We start from the raw sequence: 27,548 nt of genomic DNA on the forward strand, positions 1-27,548 counted from the left end.
TCCTCGAAGTCAGTGTTGTCGAGAAGAGTAGCTCCCTGGGCTGGCCATCAGCAAACACCACTCAACTCCAACAGCTACTGGACTGGCTTCCAGGGCAGCTCACAACTTCTCCCCACATCTGCTTCGGAGTTGTGCCATCCTCATCACGAACAGATTACAATTCTGAAACATCATCAACAGGCATTACCATCACGCCTGACAAATACAAAACTAACTACTAAACTGCAATCGATGGGCAAGGATGCAAACACACAAAAAAATAAAATTAATTAATTCAACTGCTAACATAAAGTATCCCACCCTTAGCATAATCTAATCAGGCAAATAATTTGATAGGAAAAACTTAAGGAAGGGAAACATGACCTCCAATGATTTTCCCTAACTCTTGAGTCTTGATCTTCTCTATACAGCAAATAGTCCCCACGAAGTAACTGGGTTGAAGGTCAGTTCACATGACCCACCCATAACCTCTTCTACTCTTCTTTTCTTCTGGGGGCAACCACAATGCCCACCAATCTCTCTCCATGGTGCCGAACCAGCTATCCCATGAGAGTAAACAACGTAGTCAATAGAAGCGCAGAGGGGAAACACCAATCTCTGGCTTGTCGAGTCATAAAACTGCTTTGTCTTCTTCTTCTTCTTCTTCTTCTTCTTCTTCTGAGTAAAACATCTGATTAATCTTGCTACTATTCTTCCCAACAATAAAAAAAAAGTTCATCAGGTATCTTCATGAAAGAAACATTCTAACTAATAATTCTTCATTTTTCTTCTTCTTTATTTCTGTTAGTTGTAATAGAAGGCCATGTTAGGGAGGTTATAGGGAAAAAGAGTGGCCAATTCCCACCCCATCACCCACCTAGATCATGACTAATTAACTTTTAAACTTTCTATTTCAAACAAATAAAAAAAAACATTTTTTTTTATTCAAACTTTTAAACTATAATTACTTTTACTTCATAACCTCAAAAGCTAATCAATAATTCTAAATGAAATTGTGATTTACTGCATCCTTGTTCCATCCGATCTGTTTGTTTATAACCTTTCTTGTAAAGTATAAAATTTTCAAACATTACTAATTCAAAACAAATTTACATTCTGGTGTCCTTCGAGTTACAATTAAATTTACTATTTCTTAGCTTGAAATAATTTAAGTTTTCAGAACTATTTCATTGTCTAATTCACAACACTTAAAAATCAACTCAAAACAACAAATCATCAAAATCAATAAGATCATCTGACCTACCTATCAGTACTGTGAACTTGAACTGTTCGTACACATTTATAATAAGCTATTGTATTTAAATTCCAACCTAAATAAGGTTTAAAAAAAACTACTAATCCCTCTGTAAATTAAGAAAATTAACTTTAAAAATTAAACTTAAGGTATTAGTTCTTTTTGACAGCTACCACAACTCACTAGTTCCATTACATTACTATAACCTAAAAAGTTCTGTAAATAATGTTTATAACAAAAAAAAACTCCAGTTACTGTCTTCCATAAAAAAAAATAAAACTTTACATGACCTTATTAATCTCCACTTGTAAGTCCATGGCTGCCAGCTTTCTCTTCTCTTGAATCTTCAGTCTTGGCTCTTGTTTCAGTGATCTTGTATCTTGTCTCTCGAACTCTTGTCATCTTGTAAACTGGACTGCTGCTCAGCTCATCTTAAGGAATCTGTAACAGTTTCAAAAATACATGTTAATTTAAATTACATAATTCCTGTTCTTTGGTCCTAAAAAAAAATTGTATTATTAGTACACATTACCCTGAAACAACATTATTATTCATTGTTTATTACTTAAAAAAAATGCTTTACCATAAAATCCTTTTTTGTTCTTTTCATTAGGCCTATTTATTTTCCTTCTTCTTAATTAAATTCTGCTTCAAATGTTAATCCTAACTTAAGACCTACCATCTATTTATTATTCATTACCTACATTATTTATGTTACCCTAAAATTCCCATAAGTTTCTAATACTTCCTATCAAAGACATTCTCTCTAAAAAAAAAATTTACTTGTGACTCTTAACTTAACAAACTTAAAAAAAACTTTTACACTAGACTTAACTTATTATTCATTCTTAGTTACTAAATTTCTATATGTAAACTTTAGTACTTACAAACAAAAACTGCCTATTTCTCTCTACCTCTTAATCTCTTTCAATTATTACAATAATAATGTTACCTTGCATCTTTAAACTTTCTTCTTTTCAATTAAATTAGACATCTCATAACAATAAAAATTCTGCCTATACTCTTCTTATGGGTGTACAAACCAACAACAAAATTTCAAATTCTCAAGTTTCCTTATATTTAAATTATGCAATGCACATAACCTCTGTGGTGCCTGTACCCTTTTAGGCCTACCACCTTCTCCTCTCACAGCATGACAACTCTTATTCCTCGGGGTCTGTATTCACTGTTACAAATCAAATATCTCAAAAAAATTAAAAACAAATTTATTATTTTAAGAAAACAAAAATTTACATTGAATTTACTATGGAGCCTGGAAATCTTAATGTCTCACAGCAGCTAACATGACTAAATCCCATGGAACCCCAGGTTTACATAACCTGTGCCCAAAAATTTAAGCATACCAGGCTTTCCCTGCACTGGTTTTACAGCATCACACACTATTTAGGGCCCCTGATCTGCCATCAGTCCCAAGGAGCTTTCCCACAACCCCTCTCTACACAAGCGCCTACCGCATTCCTCTTAATTGGCTATCGGTTTTACGGCATTCTTTTGGGATCCGACCATCAAGTTAGGGCTAATCGAACACTAAACCTCCATACTTCCAAACTAATGTAAATCAATTAAATTTTCTCTGTAATTTCTTAAAATCCAAATAAAAATTATTCAAACATGCCCAAGAAACTTTCAAAAAAAAAATTCATAATCTTATCTTCAAACCCTTAAAATAAAAATAAATAGATTACTCTGTTTTCTCCTTAATAACTGTAAACTGTCAACAAATATTATGTCGTAAATTTAACTATGCTTACTGACTCTAAATCATAAAATCTCATTCGTCCTAATTAATAAACAACCAATTTCCTTGAAATCTCACTGTATCTCTCATACTCAAACTCCACTGGCTGAATATCTCAATAAATTCAAAAACAATTATCTAAACTCTTAAAGAAATTCCTCCCCAATTATTCAAACTTCTTCACATTATTTTATTTCATTACTTAAAACACCTTACTCAAAAAAATTAATTAATTATCTAGCTATCTTCCATTATTATTTATTTACCGAACAAAACTTTCTCCTAAATTAATTTAGTAAAATTCAATTTCACATTAGGCAAGTACACTAACTCTCTACAGCAATGTTTCTCATTTCCCTCCTTCCTAACTGAATCCAATCTTACTTAACCTCCAGGGAATTTACCTCACAAAATAACCAAAAATTTCACTGTAGTGCCTATCTGCTATAGGCCCACTACACAGGGGGCTCTAACCCCACCAACAAACTTCATTGAAATGGTACCCTATCCCATACAGGATAGCCACTTCGGTACTACCATGGGGAACTCCTGCCCCAAACTACTCACAACTCTCAGGATTCTCCTGACCCTTAATTCCGTAGTCAGCCCATCTCCTATGGTCTGCGCTACAATTCCCTTTCTTCCCAGGGACACAACGCCTCACCTTAGGGTCCCTCGCCCTAATGAAAACATTAATTTTGTCTCTCTGTTCTTTTGGAGTAAATTCCCTCTACACACAAAATCTAGCCTTCCCAGTTTTCTCAATGCTTATCGATTTTATAGTGTACCTCCTTAATAATGTTTACAAATCCCAAAAAAATATTTTTAAAACCGAGGTAGAATTTAACTAACAAAAACATAAACAACTTACAACGAAACACTTCTAGCCTATACATCATACACTTCTTAAATTAAATTACTTACATACTGAAAGTTCCTCTTCTCCTAAAACACACTTAAATTTAAATTTATTTAACCAATAGTCTATTTTCTTATCGCTAAGTTACCGTACAGCTGATCAAAACAAGGTCACGGCCGTCCACGTCTCTGTACGTGCTCGTGACGTCACCGAATTCCATCAGGTGCGCCAACCCTCGCTTGCGGTTCCTCCGTTCTCCGCTAGGTCTCAGCACCTCCCGGTCACGTGTTCACTCTGCCACGTCCACTGACGTGTCGTTCTGAAACAACTCTCAACATTTTTCTAATTAAAACAAAACATCACTATAAATTCTATAACTCTCTTTTACATAAACTCTCGTTTTCTCTTTAATTCCTTTCTAACGTTTATCCTTCCCTCGACTGATTTAATTCGTACGTCTCGTCTCCTACGCGCACGAAAACAAAACAAACTTCTCTTGAAAATAATTCCTATTTACGACAAAAAACTTTATTTTAAATTATAATTCTCTTAACCTACAATCTTAAAATGAACTTCAATTAAATTAAACCACTTGCATTATCTCTAATAAGCATTTAACTTATAACGTATTCTCCTCACGTAATAATCCCCGATATAAATCTACAATAAATTCAACGACTTAAAACAACTTATCACTATAAACTTTATCCTTACAAGTATCCTCAAATAAACATCTGTTACGTCAAAAAAAAAATCTCAAAGACTTCCTCCACTATAGACTAAAATTCCGTAATCCTCTCCTCAAGTAAACTCTTAATAACCTGCTATCAGAAGCTGAAACTAACTTAATAATAAACATAAAAATCTACCTCTCTCTCTCTCCAGAAATAGAACCTATCCGGCGAACTCTACCATTTCTGTCACGTGCACCTAGCCGGTGCCACCGCCATTTCTGTCACGATCCACCTTCAGAGGGGGGGGGGGGGGGGGCGAGAATCGTAGCTCTTTACATAGAAACAACTCGCTTGGCATCAACTAGTCTTAACTTCATAAAATACTTTACTGTACCTAGGATCATAGGTTCGTCATCCCGTACAGGATGTCTGGTGAGAGCTGAACTAAGGAGATTTTGCAAAATAACATAATACTTAATTAAAATTATTTTATTCTTAAAGTCAAATAATCAACATCATTCTTGACGAACATTTACACATCGGGATTAAAATTTAAAACAATACTCTTCTTTACTTCCTTAACGATTGAACGACCTTACAAGAGAGAGAATGAGAGAACTTCACTAAACACTTCCCTAGTCCTTCCGAATACCTCAAATCATAATTAATACTTAAAATTAAAACAAAGATAAGTCCATACTCACATTTTCCGAAAAGCCTTTCTTGATCGATTACTTAAAACTAACGTAGGGGCCTCTCCTGCCCTTAAAATCCGAACGAACATTACATTTTAAAAATTATAACTAAACGACTAGTGACAAGGGCCATTGCCTCCGCCCGAAAGCTTGAAGATGACTACATTATGACCTAACTTAAATTAAACGACTCGTGGCCTCTGGCGTCGGCCATAGCTTCCGCCCGAAAGCTTGAATTCCTACATCACGAACGAACTAACAACTCGTGACCACAGGTGAGACGCATAGCCTCCGCCTGAGTGAGCCTGAATTCCTACATCACGAACGAACTAACAACTCGTGACCACAGGTGAGACGCATAGCCTCCGCCTGAGTGAGCCTGAATTCCTACATCACGAACGAACTAACAACTCGTGACCACAGGTGAGACGCATAGCCTCCGCCTGAGTGAGCCCCGAGTCACCACTCACTTGCGCTTAAATTCGCGCGCCCTGCCGCGCCTACCATAACAAAAGCTCGTTATTGAAGTCAAATTTACTAAACAACTAACTAGAACATCTGGGAAGACTACCCCCCCTCTACCCCAATGTGCAGGCCACACCGCGCGGCTTGTTACGACAGCGCGCCCCAGTAACTGCGGCCCGTGGCTGCGCCAGCGCGCGGCCAAACAAACAAACAAAATTCTGCAAGCCCGCAGCGCGCCGCGCCGGCCCCGTGCCCCAATTACATGGTCACGCCACTTGCGCTGACGAGTGAACAGAGCAGCCAGCCCAGAGTCCCGTCAGTAAAGTCCCTAAATTTGATTTCAACAACCCTGCAAAATTTCAACCCGCGACAATATTACCACCTGGTATGGTAGAGTTACACCTACGAAGTACGTGTTATTTAACATGGTTATCAATCAAAACTACTAACTGGTATTGTAAAATTACACCCTTACTGTACATGTCTTTTTACATGATGTGTAAATAATTACTAACTACTTAGGTAAAACTACCCTAGCAATGTTTATGTTAATTTACTATAACGTTGTGGAAAAATGTCAGCAATTATAGTAACATTACATGAACTGAGTACATGTATTATGTTATCTTGGTTAGTAAAAGTACTAACAGGTTTGGTAAAATTACACTATCATTGCAGTTGTAAAAATACCTTATATGTACTGTAAAAATACACGTACACATGTACGTGTTAAAATACATGAACATGCGTGGAGATTGTGCTGCCACGTACTTTCGGGTAAAATTACACAATTTTTTTTACAGTGTAGCTCATATATACTTACTAAAATACGTTAATGTAAATCGGTTGCTTAGCGTTGCGGATAGCGCATTAACCTGGCGCGCGTCAGGTACTAGGATCGGGTCCCGAGTGACACGATATTTCGTCTGTTACTTTTGTATTTGAGTCACATTGACTTATTTTATTATATATTTATAATTTAATAATAACTACGATTACAAAACTAATCATCATAATAAAAATACTCGAGTCTTTTATATTTAGTTATTTATTATTACTTTATTAAAAATAAATAAATAAAGATCTGATTGGGATTCGAACCTGAATCGCTAGGCATTTAAAAATATTATTACTATTACTATTATTCAACGCCTGGTTTAAACGATAAAATTGAGGATCATTACTGTGTAATCGGTATGTAAAATCCATTTAAGGGAGATCATAATGATGTCAGACTAATATCATCAATATGTCATTAATGTTACATCAGTAGGTAGGCTATCTGATGTAAATAAGTGCGAAATTATGAGTCAGTCCTGAGTCAGTTATGAGTCACATCTTATAAAAAGCATTATATTGAATGATATTCAGACTATAATTAATTTAAAAATTCAAAAATAGAACACAGTTATTCCAAAGTTTTAAGTTTTCACTTCTGTCGGCAGTTAGTTTTTTTGGTTTCATTTTCTTGTCATTAATTATTGGTTAAGTACTATTACGTACTGTATATTTAACACCATACCTCTCTCGTACTTGTTGTTCTGCACACAAATATTATCACCTTCAGCAGATATTTACTAAGGGTTATACTTTATGTCCGAAAATTAACGCAAGAAGTAATTTTGATAGAAAACACAGGTTTTTAATTTTAAAAATTGTATAATTTTATTGCTTTATAAAGTTTAAAGTGAAAGTTATGTATGTAATTATTAATAACCTTGAACTGTCAGCTGTCACGCTTGAATTTGTGTTTGCTGGCAACAGTTTACCACACAAACGGCACACAATTCAAATCTTGCGTAAATTTTGGGACATACCGTATAATGGGTGTGAAAAATGTCGCGCAAGTGATTGTAGTTGTCATCACTTCCGCATCTTTTAATAGCATTTGTATCACTCTTAGTAAACATATGTTGAAAATATTTGTAACAGAGCAACAAAGGCAAGAGATGTATAATGTGTTTAATAAATAGAAAAAGCCCATGACTAATAGTTACGTATAAAGATAAAATTAAAAAAAAATAAACATGGCATATGAAATTCATCATTAAGGGGCCCGTATAGTCGGAGTGTATGTGTGTTAGTGTATGTGTGTCGCTGGTGCTTCTAGTGCGGTATCGCCTCTAAGCGCAAGGCTCTGAACTGGCGCCCAGTATTCTCGTCGTCCATAGGACAACAGTGAAATTTGAGCGGTGGCAGTAACATTGTATGGCATAGAAATGAAGATAAATGTGTAATGCAAGGCCCTTAAGTGCCTTCAAGAATCTTTACCAGATGTTTTACGCCTAAAAATTTCAGCCGTTTTAACTCTTATAAAAATACAGTTTAAAAATTTAATCCTAAATCCAAAGTACTTTTCGACCTTCAACGATTTCTTAAATTATTTTCGTAACCAGACTCCACTCGGATATCTTGAGTAGTTTTGAAATCGCGTTGTTTCTCCTGACGTTCTGCTCACTGTATGTGTGCCTGGACACATGCTAAATAAAGACGTTTCAAATTACAAGCAAACCCACGCAGGCCGTCTCAAAATGTCTGCAGCCAATAAATAGACAATATTGCCTATACGTTTGCATAGTAGGCTTTACATGAATCTGATACTACAGGTCATTGAACCTACACATATTTCCAATTGGCGATAATCTCGTGATGAAATAATCACTTCTTATCTGTACCTCTTTAGGCTTGTGAATTCTCTTGCTGTTAATGCTCGGTCTCTTATTAGTTTGTTATTTAATTTCCTCGCCATTTCGCTTAACTTGAAATTGTTTCCTATGAACACACGTCCAGACAACTCTATTGAATTTCACTTTTCGTCACAAATTTCTTTTCCAAACATATATTTTCTAAATATTATATAATCGTGGTTGAATATAGATAGTTTTGGTCCCTCGCTTGAACTTTTACAGTTCGAAAACAACCTGTAGTAAATATATAGTGTGTGACCCATCAACAAACAAAAGAGAGAGAGAGATCTATCGTAATGAATCCATGGGGAAGTTCCGTTATAGATGGCAATGAAAAGAAAATTAAAAATTTCAATAACCGAATTGGTGTGTGAGACAGAGCCTTAAAGTTTTAAGAAAAGAGTTTCCAGCAAAATTGTGTGCTCCGAACACTAATTATACATCATAATTCCCTGCCAAGTGTGTGGGGCTACTGTAGATCAGTCGTGGCTGTACGTTGAAAACTGATTGCGGGTGATGTAGGGAGTGTAACAGAATACAATAAGACTAATTTTAAAAAAAACTTTGTCTGTTTGTCTGTGCGTCTGTTTGAATACGCTAATCTCCAAAACTGCTAGAAGAATTTTCATGGGGTTTTCACAGGTAACTTGAGAGTAGCTTGAGGCAACATATAGGCTTGATTTAAACAAAATCGGCTATCAAGATAGTCATTCACCTGAAAGTCGTCAAGGTGACGTCCAGTCGTTTCCCACCGTCCACCGCCTGCCGTGTAGCACACTCCCACCCCTCCCACCGCCACCGCACTCCGTCCGGACTTAGCTGGCATTTACGGTTCATAGGAATGTCCCTAGGACGATTCAAGCACTTGTACGAAATAATGTCAAGAAAGCTATCCTCCTCCGGCAAGGGAGCTAATCTGTAGTATTTCCTTGAAGAGTCAATAAAGGGGAGGAGGGAAGTAGAATTTTCAGTTCAAGGGTAGTGCGCGTAGGGGTAACTGACACACGTCATTTTACCAGGAGGTCTGTCTCTACATGCATTCAACAAGCGGAACACTTTATAGTATTGTTACGACGCGGCTAGCGATGAGACTGGCCAGCCAACTGGGGCGATAGATTGCAGGAGGGGTGCGATGTAGGTAGGGCCCGTCTGCTCCAACGCTGCGGCCTTCCCCAAAGAGTTTTCAGCGCCTCTCCCTGTCCCTCTCGAGTGTTCGGCACGTCCCCAGAACCCCCGCCTGAGTGAAGTGGCGTAACTAGAACGCCATTTTTCTTTCAGTTTTGAATGCTAAGTCAGGGATTCTGATGACGTGACACTTTGGAGGGCTACGAGACCATTCCAGGCTGGGGCTTGGCCGGCATACAAGAGACGGACACCGATTTGCAGCCAGCGTGTGTGAGAGCGACCGAGGCTGGTGGCGACACCGGCGAGCGAGTGCGAGACTGGTGACAGCAGTGAAGTGGAGAGGGTTATTGACCCCTTGGCGAGCGATAAGCGGGCGACGAGAGGGCTTCGCGTGCATCGGGAATTGTGTCGCGACACGGATGAGTGAGTAGTGCGAGGCAGTGAGTTGTGACTGAGGTGCGATTTAAGTGACGGACAGCTGAGAGAGCCACTGTACAGCCATGTTCCAGTGGGGAGAGTGAATAGTGGACTTTTCAAAGTTTTATTTAATTTGTGGAAAGACTTTTAAATTACTGTAATTTAATTAATGGTGCAAGCATTAGTTGATAAATGAAAACTGTAATTAATTTACAGGGATATCCTTTCCGGACCGGTTTTGCACGCGTAACTGTATTTAAAACATATTTTCAAAACGAAGTGTTGGCGTTATGTTTATCATCTCTGTTCCACATTTACCATTGGTTAAACAGTGATAAGTTTTTAGTTACAGGACGTTCGGGCCAACACGTACGCCATTTTCCTGTGAAATAAACCGCCAGGGAAATTTTACTGACCTCTAGCACAGTAAAAAAATATTTTAAATTCACAAAGTTATCCTATTTAAACTAGCAAAAATTTTATTATTTACTAACGCAAAGTTATAAACTATACAAAAAGCAATAATTATAGAAATGACAGTAAAATTACAGACTTTTCAAAATCAAATAAATGAAATGTTCATCGAACACCCAGACAGCTGGATGTTCAAAGAAACCACGCTTGACTCCAACCTTCTAGTTCCGTGTTCCAGTGTAAACAAAGTAAACAATGTAAAACGTTCGTAGAAGGAACAAAATTTTGTTTCCTGTGGACTTCACAAGTTATTGAATCATTTTTCTGGCATTCCTAAATGTACCACGAGTTAGTTTCCGAAGTTTGCGGACACAGAACACCTAAATATACTAAGATAATTGAAAATTTGCGAACATCCTTATGTGACTAGTGTTTTCTTCGTAAAATTAAGGTAGAAATTTATAACAGTGAAGTAAATGTTCATTATTACAGAACAAATTTTGTGCAGGTAATTTGACTAAAAGTTTACCCGAACAAGAAATTATCTTTGTTCTCCATATTATTATGAACATGGATTTACAGTACTCATTTCATAAAGCAAACATCGATGAGTAAGAAAATGTACTAACATTTAATAAAATCATTGACAAAATTATTTTTGGAAAATAGTTTCAAAGAATTTTCTTGCTAAACAAAAAAAAATCCTTAATGCAAACATTTTCAATTTATTGTTGTAATGTGGAGCTAATTAAATGTTATGATGCCCATAATTACGCAAAGTTCGAAACTATTAGAGCCAGATTACGGAGAAACTTCAGTAAAATGTTGTAAAATATCTTCCGTCAAATCACGAAAATATTTATAGTACCAACGTTCTTTATAATTTTGCGAAATATTATGTTTGCTTGACCAACGCCTCCTTGAATAATTTTTCTTCGATTGCTGCTAGCATAATTTGACAAGGTAGAAATATTTACATTATGTAGAAATATATGCAATATTTGTGAACATGCAAAACTATAACTTTTTTCCGATATGTTGCGATTGCTATTTTAAAAAATATACCCATTAGTTTTAACCTTTATTCATACAAAATTTAAATAATTTTTTAAGTTATGGTTTCCAAGAGCTCTCGCTGATGCTTTTGTACTTTGTCAAATGTATATTTACATAATATTCTAAGCATAATGACATAATACAAGTATGAAATTATTATTTTTTTTAAGTGACAATATTTTAGTACACTATATGTATTTGAAACTTGTTTCATACATCATACCGAAATTTAAATAAAAGTTTATCATACCTTACAAATATTTATTTACATGATTACTGTAAGTAATTAAAAAAAATTACTATCTTATAATTTGACACAGGGTGGAGAATTTTTAAAAAATGCATATAACTCAACAATTACGATACTTTTAGAATATTGGTTATTTGATTTATAACCTTAATTTACTTCCCTATCAACTGTTCTTGGATTGACGCTGAGTTACGGAACATTCTGTATACAAACTTAAACAATTTAAGCTATATTTATTGGATAAAATAATAACAAAAGTTTAATAATCTGTGTTTTTGTTTTTTCTAAATATTCGGTACGGTGATTACAAATATGTTTACTACAAATACACACTTAGTAACTGAGCTTAATGCTATTCTTATAATATTGTCTAATTTATATGCATATTTTGGTGCCAGGTTGGTTATTTACAGTAAACGTAATAAATAAAAAGTTGTTTCGAATACCATTTAGGAATAATTTAAATTATGTGTTGGAAACCCGTCATTCGACTCCATTAGAGTTTGATTTCCTAAAACCTTACCGTATTTACTATTTACAATAATATTTGTGTCGTCTGGATGACATAATGTTCCGGTGGTTTTATGTATTTTTCAATACTATAAAAGTAAACAAGGAATAATATTGACCCAAGTCATATACCTGCGGTTCTCCAACTGAATTGCCCAGAGAATGGACGTGAAAATTACTTAAGTGATTTGATTTAAACATGCAGGGGACTAATGCATATCAGTGACTGCATGTCATTTTTTATATTTTCTGAAATGTTTCCGTAGACATCAAAAACATACTGAAATTGTTTTTTGTGTTTTATGTTTAAGGAACGTATTGTAAAAGGGATGTAGAAATACAACAGAAATTAACATTTTCAGGTGGCAGTGGCAAAAAAAAAAAAACTAAATGTATGATGGCCAAAAATTTTTTTAGATTCCAAGTTTGACAAAATACAAATCTTTTTTTTTTTTTTTTTTTTTTAAGGTTTTGATAAAATTTGAGTTTCCCGAAAAATCTGATCGCATTTATGTGAACTTGAGTGTACTTTTTTGGTGGCAATGAGTTGGGTAAAATAGGGGATCGTTATTTCCGCCATGTGAAAGCACACACGTTAGTGCCGTATTCGTTGAACGTCTGGTCCCCTGGCCATGACACTAGTGCTGCGTGTCCAAGGATTGTAGCGCTCTTGGAAACACAGGTGCATAAACACCGAGGCTCTGGAGCAGTCACGTGTGCCCAGATGCGCTGGCAGATCTCATACGTGATTCCGCTACCGCAAAGTCAAAATAATAAAGTAGATAATATTAATTCAAGGATTGCATTATATGGTCATCTTTTTTTTACGAGGGAGAGAGAGGACTATGTTGATTTCCATTTATTTTCACAAACGCACAGTGTAGCAGTTCTACAGAAGTTTCCAATTGGGATAACGTAGTTCAGAAGTGAAAAGAGACTTGGAATAAGTTGCATTACTTCGTGGCACCAAGCTGAAATTCACACCCTTTTGTTCACTGTCTTATTGGTAGAGACCTGTAAAATTCGTGGATTCATTTCGCGATAGGATAGAATCCAAATACTTTTGACATTATTTTGCTTCAGTGATTGGGCCACAGTTTATCTGAAGGACTCTGGGCCAATGAAAAATCTTTAACAGAAGAATTAGCGAATCACGATCATTCCAGTCAACAGGTGTTACGAGTCGGTAACCAATCAGCAGATGTAATTTGCACGAGTGCATAGAGTATCATGGAGTCTATCCTTTAGGGATTTGAAATCGCGAATTCTAAAGGTCTCTACTTATTGGGTCACATTGATCCTTCTAACGCTGTGATTGGTTTCTTGGCCTTGAGGACGTGTCGAAATACACCCACGTTCCAATGAGAACGTCGCTCAAATGTATAGTACTGGTGTGCGTTTTAGCGTGGCTTCAAGTAGTATAGCGGTTTCCGCAGGTCTCGATCGACCGGGCGTTCGTGATGAAGGTGTGCGCGTTTCCACGTGCTTTGCCAATCGTCCGCATCCTCCTAGCATGAGCGGTGTCATCCCACGAAGAAGTCTTCAATAACGTGGCGTGTGTTAGGATGAGTTCAACACAGCGTCGGATAGGGCGCTTAAAGACGGTAAGTGAAAGGCTTCGTAGAATGACGAACCGGTTCCCGTAATGTTTACCGCATTTTTATACGCGTGCCCTTCCATCTTTACTTACAAGGCTTGCTGATTTTTTTTTTTTTTCGCGAACTCACCTCTATACCAGTTTCTTGCAAACCAGTTTTTTTGCAAGTGCGGTTTACTACCCTCGTGCAGAATGCAGCTCGATGCAAATTTGCAATATGCACAAGGACTGCCCGCGCTAGCAGGAAGGAGAAAAAAAAGTAACGGGCCCCTTGCATGTGAAAGGGTGGTGTTTCCTTGCAACGTCTTCTTCGATCCACGTGCGCAAATATCGCGTTGGACTTCAGCCGGCACGGCCACACGTGTGTGAACATGCCGCAGTTCCATGTGTGAACAGTAGACAGTGTCATGTGTGAACAGTAGCTTCTATCTGTTGTTGCGTTCGGAAAGTGTTTTGCTTCGACGAAAAGCATGCGTGTCGCTGACGTCATTCGTCCTTGCAAGCGTGGGTTCATTAACCTTCGCAAGGCCTTCGCAAAGATTCTGGATATGTTAGCAGCGTTCAAGCTTTTAGAAACGTTTTTAAACAGTTATTCTTCGATATCTTTCTACGTAATTCTGGTTGCAGTATTTGCTGTTTTTTTTTAAGGGTCCACTTCAATAAGATGTAAGAATTCAAGTGTGTTATTTTTAATTCAGCATATGATGAAGGATTTGGAACTGTGGTGAGTTTGAGTTTGAAATAATTTAATTTAATTATATTTCGTTCATATTTTTAAATACAGCACAAGTATTTTCACCGCCTTTAACGAACAAAATACAAATTTGGCGGCCTGTCTTTAAAAAGTTCAGTTAGCTTCAAATATTTTTTAGTTAAAAAAAAAGTATAATGCCAAAATATATCATCATAGTTTTCCGAGCTTGTGTTCTTACGTCCAAATGTTGTTGTAATTTTCCTAACAGAGACAGCTATTGCTTTATTATTACAGATTTATCTCAAACAAATTGTATATTCAGTAATTATTTTCGTAAAGCTAGGTGAGTCAAATCATGACGACAAAGTGTTGGGAATAATAAGTTAATTAAATTTCAAATAAATTTAATCACTCGTTCCTAATTTGCGAGTTCAAAGGAATGCACTTCACGCACGGAGCGTGTTTAACTGCCGTTGTATGCTTGGTCACCCAGTGGCTGTTTGAACAGATTTAAGTGAGTTTACTTTGCATTAACTTTTTTAACTAAACCTTTAAAATTCCTTCTTTTTTATACTAAATAAAATTTAAAACGAATAAATGGTTTTAAGTTCTAAAATATTTTAAATATTTTTAAAATGTGTTATTTAAATAATTTGCGAATTAATTATTTATTATTATTGAAAAAATTTAACAATCACGCTACGGTGTACCATTAACATAAAGGAAGCATTATGGTTTCTAATGAAATAAAATATTGGTGATTTTTACTTCTTGGAGGAAAGGAAGGCCTAAATCGTGGGCAGATAATTCGCACATAACGACAAATTTTGTCCCCTTTAATTTAATACAATTACTTGGACATATGCCATTGCAGTTTTGCACTGTTTGCCATGGAAAAAATTCAAGAATGTAAATCAAGGAATAAAAAGAAAACATAAACCCACGGAGTACAATTTTAAATCAGCTTCACATTCACAGCAGCGTTATTTCGCTCACACAAAAAAGGTGTTGTTTTACAATATGTTGTACATACGTGCACTGAATAACTATATAGACGATATATGTGTTTATTTACAATTAGATGAGAAAATTTTCTCATACAAATCGTTAAAATTACACATAAATTGTATGTTTTATTTATGTATTTCTAAATAGTTAAATTACCTATCAGCGAGTGTAAAACTACTCTTACTTCATTGGTATTTTTTACAACATAATTGTTTTTTAATAGAAACCTGTATAGCATAGTACAATACTCTTAATGGTGAAATAAATTAAAATTTCTTTAAAGTAAACCTTTGTTATTATAGCCAATATGTATTTTTTTCTTCAATATATTTTGCTAATTTATATAACTGATATATACCAAAATAAGCAAAATATATTGAAGAAAATATGTGTGTTTCAATAATTATGTTTGATTTCAGTCAAATTTACTACATTCGAATAAAACATCCATCAATAAATTGTTATTCCTGGCACATGCATGGTGAGGTTTAAGTTCATATCATTATTCGCGTTCAAACTCGGAATGATCCTGGAGATTTTTTTTTTTTAATTTTTAATTATGTGTGCCTAAGCATCCAACGTAAAGACTTGCCTTTGCCTGTTACCTTTACAAAAGTATGCGCTGCCATTGACTGCAAAATTAGAAATTTTTTTATTCTGTCCCCGTTAGACTGACTGCAAATGTTGTGCAGTTGTAATATACACACAACATCATTGATCCTTTAAATAAAGACGTCGTGATTTTTTCTTTCACAATTAATCATAAAAACTGCTTGACATATAAAGATAAATTTTTTATTTTGTAGTGAACTTTTCCAATACTTCGAATTAAAACGCAGTTCGACTCATTCTTTTTTTTCAGTTTTGCGATAAGCGTGAAGACATGAATAGTTCGTTTATTTTTACAGCAGTTTGTCAGTGTATATATATATATAGCTGATTCAACTAAAATACTATAAAAACCATTTTCTTTCAAATTTCCAGTTATATATACCTATATATATATATTTGACAGAAAATGGTTTATATATATATCTACATTTTACAGAAAATGGTTTATATATACCTATATTTGACAGAAAATAGTTTTTTAGTATTGTAGTTGAATCATCTGAAAGAATATTACCCTGATTTCGTGAAGGGTATAACTGCTTCGAAAATTCAGTATAGCTTTCAGTTAGTCCCATCGGTGAAACTTCGGCAGATGAGCTGCTTCTTAAAGTTGTTCCAAGCCAGACATAATCGGTCTTAATTATAGAGAAGTGCAGAGACAACAATTAGAATAAAAGCTACATAAATATAAAAAATTATTAATGCATTATAAAAAAAATAAATTTTAAACTAAACAATAAAGATACCTTTTTTAGTTATTCCGCATAATTTATAGCTATAATAATTAAGTAAAATTCAGTTCAAAATTATAAATATTACGACATCGAAGAAACTTATCAACTGCCACCTTATAAATTAGCCAACCAAGAAGTTTAATCTTTAATGGTCTTTTGTAAATTATTGACTGGCAATCGGCCACCATTTCTAAAAAAAAAGTTCTTTTTTGGTAGTTGCGACTTAAATTTACAATGTTCATTAATGCTTTTCTAAGCTTTTAAATTAATAAAATTTCATAAAATCGCTGGTGCGCTCTCACACCAGGCGTTAGTTAAGATTGTAAGAATTTATGAGGTTAAGTTTTTCATGTGGTCATTTATGGCGTGATCAGTAATTAATAAGAACACGAATGTTATTGAAAAATGTAATAAAATCACTACCATATGTTGAAAATCACTACGTGTATCATCTGAGCTCACGTTTAGCCAGCGTTAGAGAATTCAGGGCACACTACACTGGGTTCAATTCCTGGACAAATCGTAGATTTTTTTAACACTGGGAAATTTCCTTTGCAGACGGCAGTGGCGAACCATTGAAGAGTCGTTATCTCTCCTAGTCCGCTCAGCTTCTGTCATGGTCGCTTCTCCGGGCTGACCACTGGACGTACAACCCAGCCTTCGCGTCGATTGACTAAGCATCATTATCATCATCATCTTCGACGTTGTTCAAAAATGTTATATAGGCCTATCTAAAAAGGAATGCAATCATCTTTACTATTTTGACTGCAATTATGATTAGTCTGAGAAACAGCTATCTTTCGTCGATCAGAGCAAATTAAGAAGAAAAAGTTGCAGACATGCAGAAAGTGCATTTAAAAGCCGCACAAGCAATTTAATTTTTTCCGCAATTATTTATTTAAATTCTAATGTAATAAAACTATTAAATAAATTTGTAGAGAAAACGTTTTTACCCCTCTTCAGTAAAGTGCCACAGTCCAAGGGCTGCACATTAAATTGGTAGTTTTTGCTTAGAATTCTTCGAGTTGAATCGGGAAAAAATTAGCAATATTATTACCTTGCAGCTGGTCGAACATGCACGTGTTTATTGCTTCTGAAACTGAGTTAGTCACTTCCACATGCCAGTAACTCACACATACATAACATGTAGAACCTCTGGACAATGAGCACCTAAGCACTCTAAATAATAAAATTAATATGGCTCTGTATCGATATTTAGGTTAAACTGAAGCTTTCCATTTCCAAAAAAAAAAAAAAATTCCAAATGTTTTATGTGTTCAGCTATGAAACCATATTTCCGCGTATCACCGCAGAATTACACGGATATATATATATATATATATATATATATATATATATATATATATATATATATATAGCTATACTGCATGTACTTTCAGTTATTTAAATGCAAATTTAATTTAAATCAAAATTTCCCATTTATTGTGAAAGCACAGTGTACGGCCAACCACGAAATATTTCTAAACCTTTCGCCCAAGTAATAACGATTTAAGAATTTATTTCGTGACCGCGATGTAAGTATTTCGTTAGTAATAACAAGATTTTGTTTTTAGTTAGTGAAACACAACAAATTTTTTTTTCACGGAAAATAGTTTCTGTAGTGAATTATTACAAAATAAATTTATTATGACAGTCATATTAATTTTTCTTTGAATGTATGTCATATGAAGTTTTAGAATTGACCTTATGCTCTTTATCACATTATATTCTGAGCACAGCTATCGGTAGCAAACACCATTTGGATGTTAAAATCGTCTTTCAGTATTGAAAATGTCCAAAGTCCATTTTTCTATACTGAAAGTTAAAAAAAAAAATTGATTTGTGTCGTTTCAGTATGTAAGAAATTTAAAATTTTTTTAAATATGTTCTTTTATGAGGTAATTTGCAGTAGGTAAAAGACACGCCTTGCTTCAGGTGTCCGCATAGTCAGGGGTGTTAGTGAGGCAGGATGATAAGTGCGACGCTCCCTAGTGCTTTCAGCGTAATATCGCCTCCAAGCGCAAAGCTGTGGACTGTTGCGCAGTCTTCCCGTCGTGCACAGGGAAACTATGGTATCTGAGCGGTAACCATAACATTACATGGCGGAGAAATGAAGATCAAGGTTGTATCGCAAGTCCCTCGAATCTGTGCAAGGGATTTCATGCCTACAGATGTAGTATTATGAAAACACTCGTCTTAGCCGTTTTAAATCTTCTAAAAATATGGTTTGAAAACGAAGCACGTAAACAGAACTACTCATCCGCCGTTAACATAATTCTAAAATGTTTTTTTTCGGATATCTTGAGCAGTTTTACAATAGCGTGGTTTTTTTCTTAAGCCCTGCCCACCGTGTGTGTGCCGGTGTAAGCGGGGTCCTTAAGTGACTGTGTGCAGTTGCATAGACTCGGAAGATCTTCATTAACTCTGTCCAAGTGTGCCTGTTCGCTGGAACGGGCTATACCTTTGTTCGCGGAAAGCTGTTACGGTCGAAGTGGATGACCAGGAAAAAAACATTAATTATAAATTTGTCTTAAATAATTAAAAAATATAATTTTTCCGTATATAAAATAAATTAATTATTTACCGGCGAAGGTTATGTTGTTGTTACTGGCATTTGGTGAAAATACGGTACCATAGCTAAATTTTTTAACAGTATTTAAATAAAATCAGTTTTGTGGCCACCAAAGAAATTTTTCCCAAGTATCTACCCTTAATAATATTTTATGTTGTTAGCAGAATAATTTTTTACCTAGGGCACAATATCAAGGAATTGTTAAAACTTTTTTCATGAAAAATACAATTTAATTATTTTTCACGCGAAAAAAATTTTTCCTAACGAATATTTGCCAAATATATTAAGGTGACTAAAAACGAAAAACATGTTTTTTCATTGTTTCGGTGCATTTTAGATTAAATTTCATTTTCATATTATATTTTTAAATATGATTTATTATTTACCTATTTGTTTTAATTTGAAAGATTTTGCTGAAGAAATAGTTACATCACTACATTAAAATTACTCACACTATTTTAACGTTCATTATATTATTTGTGAGATTTTTTTTTTTTTTTTACAAAATAAGAGTCCTTGAGTAAAGTTTTAAAAGTATTTCGATGTCTTGTGTTTGGTTAGTGCTATTTTTAAGCATATGGGTAGGTGGCTTAATGTATTACCTATTGCAAGGGGTGACTATTTTTGGCCTGCAGCAAAAAAAAAAAAAAAAACAACTTCGTGAATATTTCGTGATGTTCATCGCAGACTTCGGAAAACACCAGGAATAACGAAAAAAACAATTTGCTTTTATACGAGGGTTTTCGTTTTGTCTTTCGTTCAATATTGACGTCAAATTGTTAGTTTTGTTGACTAAATTGTTGCGAGCCGTGACTATCCGTATGCTTGGAAAAATATTTAACTATTCATATTTCGTAATAGGGTCATTCGTTTTCAATACTCAAGGCAACTGACAAAAATTAAAGAATTTTTAAATATTCTTTATAACTGTGAAACGTTTATTAGTTTTGCGCAAGGTACAGAAATAATTCGCACGTTCCTTGACTTTAGGATTAACGCCACATTTTATTTACATATGCTTTAGCCAATATGTTCGTTAATTTGTTGCTGAATTTGTTAGTTGTCTATAATCTGGGTTTAGTTTTTTTTTTCTCTCGTCTGTTACTGGTTCGCTTCTTCTTCAAAATCCACTAGATCGTGCTATAATAACCTCTGGCCCAATTGTAGACGTAGTAAAACTTAGATCATCGTATCAATTGAATATTACCTATTGTCTATAGTTATGCGTTAGATAAAAATCATTAATTTTTATCGTAGAGTTATTGCTGGAGATGTCATTATATTATTGATTTTATGCACTTTAAAGGTTTTAAAAATTAATCATATAAACCTAAATATAAGTAATACCTATGTTTACGTATTTTTTAATATTCAATTTGAAAGATGTGCCTAAATTGTTTTGACAATGCTATAAAATCAGTCTGTTTATAATACATATCTTCGAACTAGTTTAAAAAAAAAAACCTCGTATATTCAGTTTTTTTGTAATTTTTTGTATTTGTTTTGTGACAAATTGTTCACCAAATTTATTTATTTTTTCACTTCAGGAAACCTCATGAATCAAATGGTCTAAAAACTGATTTAGGAAATACTTGTTTCTGATGAATTAGTTTATGTTTGTTGTTAATTTCATTTTGGATTCCTAATTTCAAAATTCATAATAAAATGAGTGGCTACCACAATTTATTTAATGTATTCACTTTGAAAATTATGATGGCAAAAAAATTTGTAGTCATCAAAAAAATGTTTATTTGTGTTGTAAAAAAATTTAATGCCATAAAAAATTTAGCAAGGTAAAAATAATAGAATCTTTTGAGTCCCATAAAACTGAGAGTCATTAAAATTGCACTGAACTTGATATTTAGGTAGATCTATTATTTGAAGGGAGGTGTACATTACGAGAATGAAACTAGAACCTTAGCAAGAACTTTCAGTGTGGTCAATCAACCACTAAATCAACTATAGCTCGGAGTTATTATTATTTTTAATTCGCACCTTCCTCAGTGGAAAACCCAAGAGACTTTTTAATATGTGCATATTGATCGCAGACCTAATTCCACCACGGGCACAAATTGTTATTTTTTGCGAGGCACTTTCATGTTGCAAAAAAATTGTTTGAGAAAAAAATAGCATCAGTAGGGTGGGGGAGCAAATATAATTTCCATTGGAAAATAAACGAGGCACGAACTCGGAAACGGGGAATTGGCCGTATTTGCGCGTTCAGTTTTTCGGCGCGCGCTGAAACCGAATCGCCGGGAGAGGTATAGTGTTTTTATTGGCCGCGTTCCCAATGTCCAGCCGCGCGATGGCCTCCCACGTGGTCCGAGAGCGCGTGGTAGGCGTGCACACGGGCGCCACGACGCCCCACCACCCCTCTGCAGCGAGGCCCCTCCCCCTGGACGCTGGGTCACGCCCCTTTCACCCCCCACCCCGCGCTGCCATCTCGCCGAACCGGGCCACCCCTCCGAACTCTCCCCAACGCTTCATCCCCTCTGCAGGGCACCGCTCCATCCCCTCTACAGGGCGACGCCCGCCGCGGATGTTAGCGCTGAAAACGAACTCGTTGAGATTTCTGTGGGAAAAGGAAACGCGCTCATTCGCCTTGCGGCTGGACTTACTACGACTACAGACCGGGAAGTTTCGTGGTTTCACTTCGCGATAGGCTAGAATCCAAGCACGTATACCTTTGGCCTACAGCAACTGGCCCATATTAAAAGACTCCGGGCCAACGGAAATTCTTCGACCAAAGAAGTGTCGAATCACAATCAAGCTAGTCGAGAAGTCGCTCCCGCGAGCAGCCATTGAATATATGCCATTTGCCAGAGTGATCAGAGTCTGTACCAGAGGTCGTTGAACCAGAGAAATTTTCCGTTCCGTAACTACGGCTAGTGGGTTCAGTGACGTCCAACATAGACTCCACTGCACTGTCGGTGCTCGGGAAAACGTCGCCCATTCATTGGCATTGAAGTCCTTTGCATAAACTGCGGGCTAGTGACCCAAGCCAAAAAAAGGCTAAATTATTTTAATTTTAGCCCATCGTCAAATTAAAACCATGTTTTCCAGTTATATATTAACACGAGACCTTAGATTTTTGCAGCTTTAGATATAATGCTAGACTACAAAATATAGCCAATTTATTTTTGATGGGTCCCCGGGGGGGGGGGGGGGGGGGGGGGAAGACGCCAAATTTAGCGTTTTTATTTGGCAACAGAATGTACTGCAAAATGCTACTAAAATGACTTAAAACTAGTAACAATATTGCGAGAAAAAAATTTGTTCTAGCTATGCGCAACCCGAACAGAAGATAGATACACTGTGGTAGCAATCAAACTAACAAGTGAAAATATCCTGTTTCGAAAAAAAAGGCTGTGGAGTCCAACCTGGTGTCATAAAAAGTCGTTAATTTGGATGGCCAAAGTTGTTTTGACCGGCAACTTTATGTCTGTATATAAATAACTAATAGTAAATTAATAAAGTACTTAAAAAAATCATGTTCAGCCTACAAATACCAACAAAATTTTTTTTAATCTAATAAGTGAGTAAACATTTTTGTTGTAAATCATAAACGAGACTTTTGATTTCAACCAGATATAATATAAATTAATTGTTCGTTTTTATATTTTTCTACAATGCCTCCTATAGGCATACCATAAATGAATTAATATCTGAAGCAAGAACGTTTAATAAAATTTTAGAATTCAACAAGAATTTGTACTCATACCTCATGAGTCAAATATTTTTGAATTAAAAAAAACATCAGTACCACTATAATTTACACTTTGGAATTTGTAAAAGTAAAAGTGAAATTTCTTTCCTTTTTGATTGGATTTACGTTTGACACTTAGCTTCTGCTCACAAGGATTTATCACTCTCTCAGATTCTGCGCAGGACGTTTCACTCTCCGGACCACAGCGACGTAAACGATCGTGTATTTCGTATTGAGTTCGGCACGAAATGAATTTTTCGAATTGTTTATCCCTCAGTAATGATGTTTTTCTTTGATAAATCATCGGAATGTTTGTCTGGAAGTGGTAACAATCTATCTCACATAACTATTTGTTTCTTCGTCACATAAGGGGTATGGTCAGGGGCGCAGATCAGTATGATTCGCAAGATTCCCGCGCGAACAGAGAGTTTTGCGCGCGTATTTTAACCGACGCCGTCTATGGACAGGCTGCTTATATGCTGTACCTTTGCTGCCCATATTTTGCCCTGTATGCTATGTAATAAGCAGAAAACTTTAAAATATACAGAACATTTTCCATAAGACATAGTTTTGACATCAAACAAATTTTACAGTCACGCTTTTGCAAGTGCAGGCAGCCTCACCCCTCCCGCTGTGAGGGGTTTCTAAATTCCAACCCCCCCCCCCCCCAAACCCCAGTACTATGCTCATGTTTAGGGCTTAACAACTTTAACTGGAAAATGAAACGTTTAGTAGCAGCACAGTCTTGCGTGACAGCAAAATAATTTTTTAGTCTCAACGAAACCTATTATTATTATTGAAAAAAAATCACTTGAAAGCCACTTAATAGACACCATAGAAGTGTTTCCTCACCAACACAAAATATTCGGTAGACAATATCGTCACAATATTTTGTTTTGTCCTCACACACACATATCTGTGTATATCTGTGTGTGTTTTTAATTTAAGATTAATGATTCTTTCTATTTGTTTGATACAATACAATAAATGAGACATATCAAACAAATCGAAAGAAACATTCATCTTAAATTAAAAAGCTGGTATACACATAATTAATAAAAGCGCAAATATTTCGTTCAAATCTACATATTTAAACGCCAAAGTTTAACATTGGTCTTTTAATTATACGATTTATTTAGGTGTTTTGCTTGACTGTACTCTCAAGCAAATCACATATACGTATTTCAGCGTTAGAGAAACAGTTGTATAATTGGTCCTGTTATAAAAATATGTTCGCACAGGCTACAGCGAATTTCGCCAGGAAAAACTTAAGTTGTACTTAAGAGTGAAAACGTTACATTACGTTTTTTTTTCTCGGGAAATACTTTATATCTATGTAGGGACGACGAACAGTATATTTTACTCGTAATTTAATTAAGAAATTTTTAAGGACTTTTATAAATAATCTTAGACTTATGGAAAATTTTAGAAAGCTTCGATGAATTTTTTTTTAAAATATGAAGGGCGGGATGGTAGATAGATGTAAATGTATTCATACTTGCTACTGCTTTTTAACACGTTGCTCTCACAACTGGCGTATACAAATTTGGAGTTTATGCAACATTTGAAAGAAATAATAATTTCATTAAAATAATAAAATTGTGTTATTGATATAAACACATCATAGAATCATGTATTAAAATAATTTATTCAAATACATAAAATTAAACTTAAATTAAAAGAAACTTTATAATTGTGTTTCGTAATTTTTAATGTTGATATAATTATTTTTAAAATAAAACAATAACATGTTCTATATTAAAAAGCTGTGAATAAACCTTCCTTATAATACAGTATAAATAGAACCACGGAATTTTCGCGGATTCATTTAGTCGCAAGCTAGAATGAAAACATCCACACTGTCGCACTGTGTTCATGATTGGACCGCAGTTATCTGGACACGCCCCTCTACGACCGTGATGCCCAGCTAGGAGAGAAGTAAGCCAATCAGGTAATGTCAAATAACAAGGATAAAAATGTTCTCGCTAAGAAATCAACCAATGGGAAAGTAAACATGGGTCGAGCACACCTATAACTTTGAATTCTATCCTGAGGCCAGAGGAATCCGCGAAATATCCGGGACTCTAAGTATAAATTAAGGGTTGATTAATAATGGTGAAACGACCCATAAAAGATTACACTAAAAAAAATTACTGTGTACACTAAATTTGTTTGTTAGATGCAGCGTGAATTTAAATTCATCACAGTATAAATAAAAAATTGTTAAGTATCAAAGTTTGTATTAGATAAATGCTTAGACAAATGGCTTAATGTGATTCATTTTATTGAGTTCGAATTATTTTGTAAGTTTTATTATGACAGTATAATATTGAAGGTTAATTATCAAACATTAATACTTCCTTGACATTGAGATAAAAAATGGTGCATATTTTAGTTTAATATTAATTTTAAATAAATCAAAGGGTGATTTAAAAACACCTATTTAATAAAATAAATACTTATTAGGGTTAAGAAAAAAAGTTAAAATTGAATATTGCCCGATGTATAGTAAACAGTTTAGTCAAAGTTGGACGCAAAACAAAAGGGAACAAAAATTCTACATCCCAGCTTTTTTGAAGATGAAGGTACTTTTAGGCGCGTCGAGGGTGAAATTTTAGTAAGCAACGGAAATGAGATGAAGTGCGCGCACCATGGACGGAGGTTTAACACGTTGAAGTCTAAAGCGCATGCGTGTTTCTGCTGCAGCCACAGATGAAGTCTCCCAGACAGCTGGCAGCGTGAGGTGACACTGGCCTGTGAACATCAGGGGACGTACCAAGCGTATCGGCGTGCCAAATATTTCTTTGCGGTAGCAAAACTGTCATGGAATAATTTATATTAAACTTTAATAGTCACAAAATTACAAACTTAATCGTAAATTTCAAAACATGTGCTAATCCTGGGATTAAATTGTTGTGGCCAGTTAGTTAGCTCGATGGATTTGTCACTACATAACAGCCGTAAGAGATCTGGAAAGTAAAATTTCATGATTACCGGACGGAACTAATATTTCGACCCGTTTGCTGCTTTGTGATGTTTATCCGGCGGGCAACAAACACCGAACCGAAAATCCTGACCAAGATCAGTTCACTGCGTTTGATCGAAATAAGGGAAAAAAATTTCGGGCCAAGGATTACAACACACCCGTCTCCATGCCGCAGCCTTTGCGATCGTGAACGACCGAAGAACGCAGGGAAAGCATCGCGCTGACCCAGGATGACCAGAGTGTACTCTGTGTTTTCCGCGTCACGGCTCTACATAGAACGCACTATGACTAGAAACCCGGAAAATTCGCGGGTTCAATGACCTCCAGGATAGACTCCAATATCCTCTACACACTCGGGCAAATGCCAACTGTTCATTGGCTGCTGACTTGTGAGTCGTCTCGACTGGGTGGCCTGTGATTCGACACTTCTATGAGTGAGGGTCTCTAATTGGCCCTCAGTCCTCCAGATTAACAGAGAACCAATGACAGAAGCAGCACTAAGGTATAATTATTTGAATTTTAGCATAACACGAAATGAACCCGCGAATTTTAAGGGTCTCTAACTATGACGTACCGAGCATGGTGTCGACGAACACTCGAAAGTCTTCTAGGCATACGTTCCTCTTCAGTGCAGAAGAGAGATGCCCTGTGGCTGGCGACAAACTGGATTGACTTTGCGCTGAAGACACATTTACCGCGTGACTTTCATGGCACATACATAGCGCACGTGCTTTAAATGATACATGCAATGGGGAATCTGGATTTTAAACAAATTGTTTTTTGGGACAAAACGCCATTACAGCTTTGCACTGTTTGTCATTATTTTTTTTTTCATAGTAAACAAACTGTGTTCGTCGGTGCTGTCGTCGTTGTGTTGTCCACATTAACTGTTTACTTTCGTCTTTGTGTTCGTATGTTCCCTGCGTTGTCCAGTTGTTTTGTCTGTACGCATTTCCCGTTCTTGTTGAAATTGTCTCGTCGTTGTTGGCCCACTGTGCTCGTTTGTGCTGTTTATTTTTTCATGACTAAATGCCTTCCACATTATTGTTTTTTTTTATCTTCACTTTTTTTGTCTGTAATGTAAATGTACCAGAAATAACATCCCCAGTGAAGAAAGGGTTAAAAAATTTACTAAGCAAGTGGTTTTGAACGTCAAGTGTTCGGGATCTAATCTTTTTTATTGTAAAAATATATAAAAAAATTGTTTTAATATAACTTAAAATGCATTTTAACACTAGTTTTAAGGAAATATGTTATTACTTTTTTAAAATAATTGTTACAACAACTGTTAATGCATAGCTCAGTCCGTTGGCTTGTATATTTTACACTAGATAAGAACATAACATTAATTTTTTTTTGTTTATAATGAGAATAAATCTTATGCATAAATCAAGTTGTTGATTGATCGATAAAATGTTAATACATATGCATACATATAAATATAGTGTATGTTTGTTTGTCAAATTAAATATTTAACTATAAGAACTGCCAAAT

This window comes from Bacillus rossius, chromosome 2 (genome assembly GCF_032445375.1).
Source record: "Bacillus rossius redtenbacheri isolate Brsri chromosome 2, Brsri_v3, whole genome shotgun sequence".
Taxonomy (NCBI): Eukaryota; Metazoa; Arthropoda; class Insecta; order Phasmatodea; family Bacillidae; genus Bacillus; species Bacillus rossius.